This window comes from Balaenoptera borealis, assembly GCF_965194805.1.
Source record: "Balaenoptera borealis genome assembly, chromosome: 18".
NCBI classification, from domain to species: domain Eukaryota; kingdom Metazoa; phylum Chordata; class Mammalia; order Artiodactyla; family Balaenopteridae; genus Balaenoptera; species Balaenoptera borealis.
The window spans coordinates 6,917,596-6,928,390 of record NC_138877.1 but is presented as its reverse complement, the minus strand read 5'-3'; positions in this window follow the sequence as shown (position 1 = coordinate 6,928,390).

Below are 10,795 nucleotides of genomic sequence, written 5' to 3'. Positions count from 1 at the left end.
GCTTCCTGACTTCATCATTCTGCCATAATGCTGCCCATTAAAGTAAACTAAGCAAAACAAAGTAATTTGCTGATTCATTGCATTCCTAAACCATGATTTGGGGAGTATCTGGTGTTTGGAGTATTTGCATTACTGCGCTCCCAACCACGAGAGGGTTTTTTTGTTTGTTTTCTGTAAGATTTCCCAACGTCATGGGATATTTATCACACACTGCAGTTAAGTTCAGTCCCAGGTAGGGTTCTGAAGAATGATTGGACCAGCAAAACCCTCTTCAGTATGAATGTTCTGTCATATCTGCATTTGTCGGGGTCACTCTCTTTGCTGCAGGACCTTCTTCCTTCTTTCACCCCTCGCAGCATGAGGCTGTGGACTGCCCCCTGAGGATCACTCTACTAAGAACTTCCAGATCGTTCAGTGAGACTAGAGCAGAGAGGAACCGAGGTGAAAAGAGAGGTGGTGTGGGATTTCCCTCAACTACTGCCTCACATCTTTTAGGCTTCTTGTAAGTGATTTAGGGTCTTGGACATGACCCTAAATCACTTACAAGTGATTATAACAACAGTATTATAACAACAGTTACCACAGAATGCCAGGCCCTGTGCTGAGCCCCCGACCTATGTTCAAACCTTTCAAGTTAATTCCTATTAACATTTGCCATTTTGCAAATGAGCAAATTATGGCTTAGAAAACTTCATTGCCCATATCTCGTAAGCCAGTGACAGAATCAGTTTGTCAGGCTCTAGAGCTCAAGCTCTTAGCATTTTGCTATACTTCCTGGGTAGAAAATCCAGCCACAATGCCATAAAAAAACAGAAATCACAATCTAGCCACATGCAAAATAAATATTAGTTGAAAGCTTTCATAAAAAATAGCAAGCATATTTTGAAGCTCTTTGGAGAGGACACATAGGAGATAAATGAAAAGAACTGTCGTTTCTCTTTGAGTAGTATTTTTGCAGCATTTGGTAGGGCTCACCTGATAGCTGCAGATTGGAAACAGCCTGATATTTGCACCATCTAAAGTTGCTTCGGCTGATTACAATGGCCTCATAAAAGTAGGGACCACCATTATACAAACTCATCTCTTACCGGCCACCACCAATTGAACTGAGAGTGTATTTCCATCTTATCCTATTCTGACATGTCAGTCCATAAGTGACTTAACTAGTATTACTGACTTAAAGAAAACCCAGATCTGTAGGTTTCATGCTCTAAAAGCCCATTTCTTCCCTTCTTTATTAAAGGTAGCATCAAATCAGCACAACATGAGAGGTGCATTGAACTTGGAAGCAGCTGCATTCCATGATGGGTACATAAGCCCATTCAATTAATTCCTACTCAGTGCTGCACTGATTACATATTGCCCATACACAAAATAAAGGAAAGTCCAAAGTATTGTCTCTCCCCCATAATTTTAAATAAGATTGAAAGACGTGCCCCCGAAATGCCATTGGCTTGATTCATGTACTGCCTTCAATCAAATCTCAGCATTCCATTCTAAACACGAAGTACATATTTTCAGCGTCAATAAGTAAATTTTCCAGCTCTGTGAATGTGAGGGGTGGGAAGCGTTTATCTTGTTGGGGTCGGGCAATGGAGACTTCTCCTAGCCTCTTTCAAATAGCCACCGAATCCCTTAAAGTGAAAGTACTTGTTACTTGTCTTTAGCAAATAGAACAAACAACAATCCTTTGATCTTTAGGAAGCTCTTTCTTGTTAAGGTAACATTCTGTCTGACTTTTATGTTTCAGCATTCATTGTATATTTAATTATTTTTAAAAGTTTTGTTTTAAACGATTACACTTTTTCATAACTTAAGATAAACACGGGCATGCTTTGTTAAAGATTAAAAATAAATCTCACACGAAACTGCAAAATTGGCAAAGATAATACCACATGGGGTTGGTATGTTCCAAAACACGATTCTCAGGGGGCCCCTCTAAACACACTGAATTAGAATTCTTGTTCTAAAAAGTTTCAGGAAGCCCCTGACTCTAACCCACCCTTTCCTGAAACTGGTGAAAGTATGAAAAAAAAATTACCACTGAAGTGAAAAAAGAAGAATCTCAACACATCAGGGATGCATGTTTTGTCTTTTTTTAGATTGTTACTGTGTTCAAAAATATCTTGATGCTAACCTTGTAATAGCTTTCGGACAAGGAACACACAGGGATAGCAATTATAAAAACGGGTGTTTACATCACTCAATAAGTATGTTATCAAATAACTGCTTTTAATTCAATTTGAGAATAATTACTAGATCTTATTGCACTGGAAACATCACCTTATTCCAACCTATTCGAGTTTGATTGTAACCTTTGATAAATAAGGGTTCCCTTTTGGAAATATCAAAGTAGAGATAGAGGCAGGTTTTCCTTGGTGCCTCATTTTTCAGCCTTATTCCCCAGAATCTTTGTTCACTTGCTCTTCCATTTTATTCTTTCTTTCTATTCCAATACATTTCTTCTTTCTGCGGTTGGGAGAGTTGTCTCCACTCATGGATTTGGGACTGGGATGTCTGAAATATTAATGCAGTTCTTGGAGTAGACGGTAGGTGGCGATGAAAAGCCATGCCTCTCAGCCAGCCATCCTCTCTGGCAGTCCCAAATCAGAAGTGTGAGAAGTCTGATGTCATGGGGCAGGGGAGAGAGAGACAGATGGGAACCAGAAAACCTGGGTGTCTACTCCTCCCTTAGACACCCACTTTTATGACTAGGATCCAGCTTCCTTACTTTCAAATGGAAAACTACTCTACCCCAAGTGAAATTAAATATTCAGACCCAATGAACACTTTGCAGAAGGGTTTTTACTTACTCAGTGCCCATGATGTTACAACTTCTAATATGTCAATGCCATTTGCTAAAACTAAACAAAGATGTACACATGTGAATTCAATAAAGTATAAAAAGTGGATTTTTTTTAAAGTTTAGAATTACAGAAGTCCTTTACAGATCTATCCTAGCCTCAGATTCATGGAAGGAAATATTTTCCATAGGGAATCATGAAATAAAAAGGTTTTCTAGGGTTTCTCAAAGAGAACAGTTAGGAAATGAATTGCCCGAAGTTGTCAAGCAGAGCTAGAACTATGGTACTTAGCTCGGAGTGGAATGCGGTAGGCCATCGGAAAGGAATGTGATCTGCGTTTGCTGGAATGAAGTGGGGTTTATTAGTTTTTCTTTCCCAGGACCAAAAATTGACAACTGGATGGCCTAAATGAAATTGTTGCTATTTGGACTGGGTTGTGGGAATTAAGAGAAAGACTTAGAAAGCTGCAGGTTCAAGCATATTATTGCTCTGGCATTGGGTCACTGCAGTCTGTGAAAAGCAGAGCTAAAAGTAAATTAATTCAGGGTTAAATCTTCATAAAAACTGGAATTATATAATCTTGGAATTAGAGATCATGTGTTCTGACCTCTCTCCCAAAGCAAATATCCCCAGAAGAACGTCTTTGAAAGGTGACCTTCTAGGCATTTTCTTGAACACTTTGAAGAAAGAGCTCTAGCAACTTTTCAGAATACCCCATTCCATTCCTGAACCCCCGATTTCAGCACTTCTTGAACCATGGTGAGGAACCTAGAACGCACAGACATATTTTTGGAGGTCTAACTGTTCTAAACAAGATCTGCAAATTTTTGTTGTTTTATTTGGACAACAATTGAAAGAGAATTAATATGTAAACATGCCACCATGACCACTTTTTTCTCATTAGTAAACTTTCTGTTTATGAGCTGCTTTAGGTTTACAGAGAAATTGAGTGAAAAGTTTAGACATACCTCATACCCCCTAACCCCTCCACCTCCAATTTCCCTATGATTAATATCTTACATTAGTGTAGCATGTTTGTTACAGTTGATGAGCCAGTATCAATACATTATTATTAATTAAAGTCCATACTTTACTGCTAGGGTTCATTTTTTGTGTTGTACATTCTAGGGATTTTACTTTTTAAATTTATTTTATTGAAGTATAGTTGATTTACAATGTTGTGTTAACTTCCGCTGTACAGTAAAGTGATTCAGTTATATATATACATTCTTTTTCATATTCTTTTCCATTATGGCTTATCATAGGATATTGAATATAGTTCCCTGTGCTATACAGTAAGACCTTGTTGTTTATCCATTCTACATATAATAGTTTGCATCTGCTAATCCCAAACTCCTAATCCATCCCTCCCTTACCACTAGGGGTTTTGACAAATGCAATGACCACTTTTTATCTGAGGACCACCAGAGATATTTTCAATCTTACTTTTGTTTATGTGTTATGGGACTAGTTCTACTTTAATTGTTTGGGACGAATAAGTAAAGAACAGAGTTGGACTGAACAGGCAACAAATGATGTTAATTTTAGTGAAGGGAAGTGACATCATAGTATGCCTCATAAATGAAGGTTTGTCTGTGGTTCAGAAAAAGAAATGTATTTGGTTTGAGTTACCACAAATTATGCAGTGGTCTACACCTCCCCAAGACAAAAGCCATCATTGGTACCATATTCGTGTCCTGAAGGGTGATTTTGTTTCGGCAAACGATATAATCTCTCACATTAAAATAAGGCTATTTCAATATTGTTGACATTGTAGTTTGTTTGCATTTAATTTATACATTTGTAAATGTAGTTTGTTAATTTAATTTCTAAATTTGTATAACTGTAAGCATAAGGGCTTATACCTAGTTGTATGCCCCATAATTAAGAAATGCTATAGAGAAAATACTTGCAAATGATATGACTAATAAAAGGTTAATATCCAAAATATATATACAGCTCATACATACAACTCAATATCCAAAAAAAACAAACAACCCAATTAAAAGGTGGGCAGAAGAACTGTATAAACATTTTTCCAAAGAAGACATACAGATGACCAACAACCACATGAAAAGGTGCTCAATATCGCTAATCATCAAAGAAATGCAAATCAAAACCACCACGAGGTACCACCTCACACCTGTCAGAATGGCTATCATCAAAAAAACACAAATAAAAAACGTTGGCAACTATGTGGAGAAAAGGAAACACTTGTACATTGTGGTGGGAATGTAAATTGCAGCAGCCACTATGGAAAATAGTATGGAGGGTCCTCAAAAAACTAAAAACAGAACTACTATATGATCCAGCAATTTCACTCCTGGATATATGTTCAAAGAAGATAAAAACACTAATCTGAAAAGATATGTGCACCCCATTGTTCACAGTAGCGTTATTTACAATAGCCAAGATATGGAAGCCACCTAAGTGTCCCTCAACAGACGAATGAAGATGTGGTATGTATGCATATATAATGGAATGTTACTCAGCCTTTAAAAAAAAAAAAGAATGAAATTCTGCCATTTGCAACAATGTGGATGGACCTAGAGAGTATTATGTTTAGTGAAGTAAGTCCAACAGAGAAAGAAAAATGCTCTATGTTATCACTTATATGTGGAATCTAAAAAATAAAACGAACGAATGTATATAACAAAACAGAAACAGACTCACAGATATAGAGAATGAACTAGTCGTTACCAGTGGGGAGGGTGTGGCAGGCAAGAGAGGGGTAGGGAATTGAGAGATACAAACTACTCTGTATAAGATAGATACGCAACGAGGGATACATAGTACAGCACCGAGAAATATAGCCATTGTTTTGTAATAACTTTAAATGGAGTATAATCTATAAAAATATTGAATCACTGTGTTGTACACCTGAAACTAATATAATATTGTAAATCAACTATACTTTAATTAAAGAAAAATTATAGAAAAATATTTGTAAACCCTGGGGATTTGCAAGAATATTTTTGCTCTATGAGGGAGTCTGTACAGGAGTCAGGTTTAAGAAACCCCGTTCTAAGTGTGAGAAACTTTTTCCCTATACGGAGTGCAGAACAACCTCCCTGTGTTTTGTGCACACTTATCCTGGTTCTGCCCTCTGATGTCTAACCCTTTACTACACAACAGCCCTCTGAGTATTTAAGAGTAACAACTGCCCGGTTTAAAGCTTCCTCTTTTATATTTTAAGAGCCAGAAACAGAGTAATATAGACTGAATATATGTCTAATCCCTGGAGGGCAAGTTATAACTCCACCCTCCTTGCACTGGTTGTTTTGAGAGCTGAGGTTAAGATTTGCTTTTCTCATTTACCAGCCCTCTCGAAAGTGAAGGCAAGGTCAGCCTGGCCTGGTTTGTTCTTCGTGAATTCGTGATGATTCTTGGGGCTTCTCCCTGGACTTCTCAGAATGCTCTAGGTCATGTCCAGGGTGGATTAAGCTATAGGGTTAGAGTTTCTGTGATACAGCCTTCTCCCATTTGAACACTGAGACAATGTTTTCCTATAACCAATGTTCTGGCCACTCTATCATTCTATGTGATTTCTCAAAGAGAACTCAGAATGGTTCTTCAAGTAAAACCTCAAGTCATTTTTTTCCCAGGACTGTATTCCCATTAACCTGGACCTAGAGGAAGGATGCGTGGTGCTTGCTGGAGGGCCCAGTGTCACTGACAACTGACAATTACAAAGTTACTGCCTGAGTCTTTGATGCTCCAGCCCAAGTTGCTACTTTGGAGGTGGGGGTCAAGGTAGGTGGGACCCAAAGGCCCTGTGGAGTTGGGAGCAGTGTTGGCTGATTGCTAAGACAGAACATAAGGACTCTGTGAAAAGAGCCCATCCTTCTCTCCTGAAAGATTATGGTGTGCCTTGGGCCAACAAGTGAGAGTCAACAGAAAAACTAAAGAAAAAATACAAGTCAGTGACCTAAAAAGCTGAGAGCAGGTTGGGATGAGGTGTGAGGAAAAGTTTCTCTAAACAGGAAGTTGAAAGAGCAGGAAGAGAAGGAGAGCCTGTCCTGAAGTGCCACCAATATGGGTGCTGTGTGTGTGTGTGTGTGTGTGTGTGTGTGTGTGTGCACGCACGCATGCACTCGTGTGAGACACAGGGAGGAACTGGAGGGAAAGCAATTCTGCAAGCAGTCTAATCTACACAACCAAACCTCAAAAGGGTGGGAAAAAGAGGGAATTAAGCGTTCTTACCTGCTACCTTTCAGTAAGGTGATTCTGACTAATGTTTATGATTAATTGTGAGGCCTTTAAGAGAAACTCTGAATTTTGATCATTCAAAGCCAGGAGGTAACTCCTGTGGGAATCACTGGTGATGAGGAAGGCGGTACAGGAAAGGCAATGTCTCCACAGGACAACCTTTGCTCCTTCAGGCATATACTCGGATGGACTCCTTGTTACATAAAGACAAGCCTGGGTATTCCCCATATGACAAAGGAGTATTGATCTTGGAAACACGCCTGAGTGAGAGTCTTTGCTCCAACACTCGCTAGCCATGTGACCCTAGGAAATTTACTTAGCTTCTCTGTTGCACAGTTTCCTCCTTGGTAAAATAGGATGGTAATACTATGCTTAGCCCCTAGGGTTGTTTTGAGAAGTAAATGAGTTTAAATATACACAAAGTACCTAAAGGCACGTGGAAAATGTTGTATCATGTATGAATTATTATTTTAACTTGGCCTTTCCTAACCTCAGAGGAAGCTGGGAAAGTGAGTATGTGGCTAAGGAGAAAGGAATTACTGCAAGTGACTCAAACCAAATATGACTTTCCCCTGGGGTTGTGTCAGGACTGATTTCCCCGAGGAGAGGGACTCTCCACCTGGCATTTACATAAAATCAGAGTAGTGTTAGCAAGGAAGAAGGGGGAGGGTGGTATGGCTGTAGGAGGAGCTGCAGACTGTGTCTGCTGCACACCTTGATTTCCAGGTGAAACACAGAGATGCACGTGGCCGCCCCAAGATGGCAGCCAACCACAGCCAAATCTAGGTCTCTGTTTCAATGTTACTTTCTGGTACCAAATGATTTGATAGCTTTGTGCTTCCTAACTATCATGGCCCGGGTACAAAGTGTTGATATACAAAATTTGTAGACCTTTAGACATTTTGAAGAACAAAGTACAGCTATCACGTGAACACACACCAACAATTCAAGTGTCACTCTAAATAACAGTACATCCGATTCAGAGCACATGTTGCTGGGCTACTTGGTCATGCTTCTCTTGGTTGTCTTCATCTGAGGGGTTCTGCTTGGCTTGTTTGACTAGAGAACTTCCAATATCTTTAAGAACACATGTTTCCATCCCCCAGTATACAGCTCCAGCTTTTAGAGCTTGGACAGAAATGAGTTAGCTATTTGTTGCCAACTCACTTGTTCCATTTTGAAGCAATGTAAATATCCAGTATTAGAGGGATAGTTAGATTATGATTCCATTATGAAATATTGTGCAGAAAATAATCTCATAAGGGTAAAGACTGTGTAACAACAAGGACATGTAGGTAGGTATCGTAATGAGTGTAAAGTGAACAAAGCAGTAGAGCAGACACTCTGGGTCCAGCCACGCCACCAAGTGTTCTCAGTTGTTCTAACCAAGTTCCAGCAGCCAGATTGAGCATCTCTGAATGGGGGGGGGGGGGGGTCTTTCCCAAGCACGCTCAATTATGGACACACACACAGAAATTAGGAATTAGCTAATTAGGAATTGGCTCCCCTTCTCCACCCCCGGGGCAGTCCTTAAGCAATGGCTGTGGGGAGTCAATGTATAAGTTCCCCAGCTTCAGTACCCCTTTGAGCTGCGTGTTTTGCACTGTGTCCCCAAATTTCCTATGGGGTTAAGCTTCTATCACTTGATAAGGGTGCTCTTTATCAGCTGCTCTCCCTTCCCTGTGTTGATACCCATGCCGCCCGTGGTGTTGCCTGCACTTCCCGAATAAACTACCTTTGTGTGAATACCTCACCTCAGGGTCTGATGCTGGGAAAATCCAAGCAAAGACATGCAGCATAGGGAAATGTAGACACATCCCTGTTTGGCCCTATAGAGGATGTGTATACACACAGGCCAGGATGAAAAGGAAAAACACAGCAATGGCAGGAGTTTGAATGAGGATGGTGAGAGTATGTTAGATTTTTTTTCCTTCTATTTTCTAAACTTTCTGTAAAGTTGTTATATGAGTATAAACTTTTTCTGTTTTATATTTTTAAGCAACAGTAAAAACATCTGTGTGCCTCAAGTCCACATACACAGAAAGGTTGGAAATAGAAGTGAGAAATAGCTGTTAAAGAAATGGGTTGCCCACAGAATGGTCTGTTTTAGGACAGCACCGGGTCACTGAGGTTTCTGGAGCCAGAACGTGACCTTGTAGAAACCAGACCTCAATCTGGTCCACATCAAACATCTACACAAATTCAAGGTTTACACTGTTTAGTGCCCAAAGTACAGCAATGTCTGTTTTTTCAAAGAGCAAACTGTATAAACACAAACACATATTGCATTCATTCCTATTTTTTCTAAATTCCAAATAACTAAGCATTTTCTTTGGAAAGTTTCCTCACAAGTAAGTAAAATCATTTCTGTTTTAAAATTGTGATCTACAGTTTATAGATGAGAGCTTCTTTTATTTTACTGAGCTGTTTTCCATGTAAAACCTATTTTTAACCCAAAGAGTTGAATTTAGTTATCTTGCTCCTAGGAACATTATAGAAGGCTGTAGAAATGAACATTTTACTTTATTTTCCCATCATTTTCTACTTTAAAACTTTTGATTAAAAAAAAATATATATATATACACAGGCACCTGCAATTGACTCTATTGTAAAGGGAATTTAGGCTCCAAACCAGGAGCTAAACAGATTGTAGGTGTAAAGCCGAACTATTTGGACGTGTAGTCTCTGAGATAAATACTGTACCCAACAATGTCACTTTTTGAAATGGGGAGGAGTGGATAGCTGCTTCATTCAAAAGAGTTAGTGGTTTTATTTGAAAGGCTAATTAACTCAACGCACAAGTTTTTCTTCTCCTATAGACAAAGCGAGGGTGGGGTAACTTTCTACCAGTAAAATGAGGAAGGAAAATGTGTTCTTTACCTCCTGTTATCTTTTTCTTATGGGAAGGCTGATAGAGGCTGTAGAATAAAGTGGTGAAAGATGACATGCTTCAGAGCTAGAGAGACCTAGGTTCAAATCCTGGTTCAGCCACTTACTGGCTGGGAGATCTTGGGTAAGTTATTTAACTTCTCTGTGCCTCCATTTCTTCCTCTGTAAAATCGACATTATACCCAAGAGAAACAGCCCTTCATAATAACAAAGAATAGAAAGCAACAGAAATGCCCATCAACAGAAGAATGCATGGAAAAATTACACAGCTGAGAAAATGAATGAACTCCAGCCCCTTGTGAAAAGCATGGATGAACCTAAGGAATGTGATGCCCAGTGAACAAAGGCCTGCCACCCTTTTCATCAAGTCCAAATCTAACTAAAACTAAGCAATCAAGTATTTGGGTATGCAATAGAAAAAAACAAGGAAATGCAAAATTCTGGATAGTGGTTGTGTGTGGGGTGAGCAAGAGAATGGGTTGGGAGGAGCACAGAGATGGATGCAAGTTACTGTTCATGCTCTGGTTCTTGGGTTGGGCGGCAAGTTCATTGGCAAGTTCATTTTGTTAATTAAAATATGAATAAATGAATAAAAGACAAGCAGGAGAGGGCCATGCCTGGAACGACAGTGTTCCTTAACCAATTAACCAGTTACAATTAACCAATGTTGTGCTAGTGCATCTGAAATTGCAAAAAGAAAGAAAGAAAGAAAGAAAAGAAGTAGACAAAGTAGTATCTACTTTATAGAGTTGTGATAAAAATTAAATGAGAAAATGCATGTCACATGCTTAATATAACTGCCTAGAAAAGAGTACATTTTTAATAGATGATATCTCAAATTGCTATTTTGTAAAACCATAGTTTTTAGACGATTTCAGACTTTGGAAATGTCT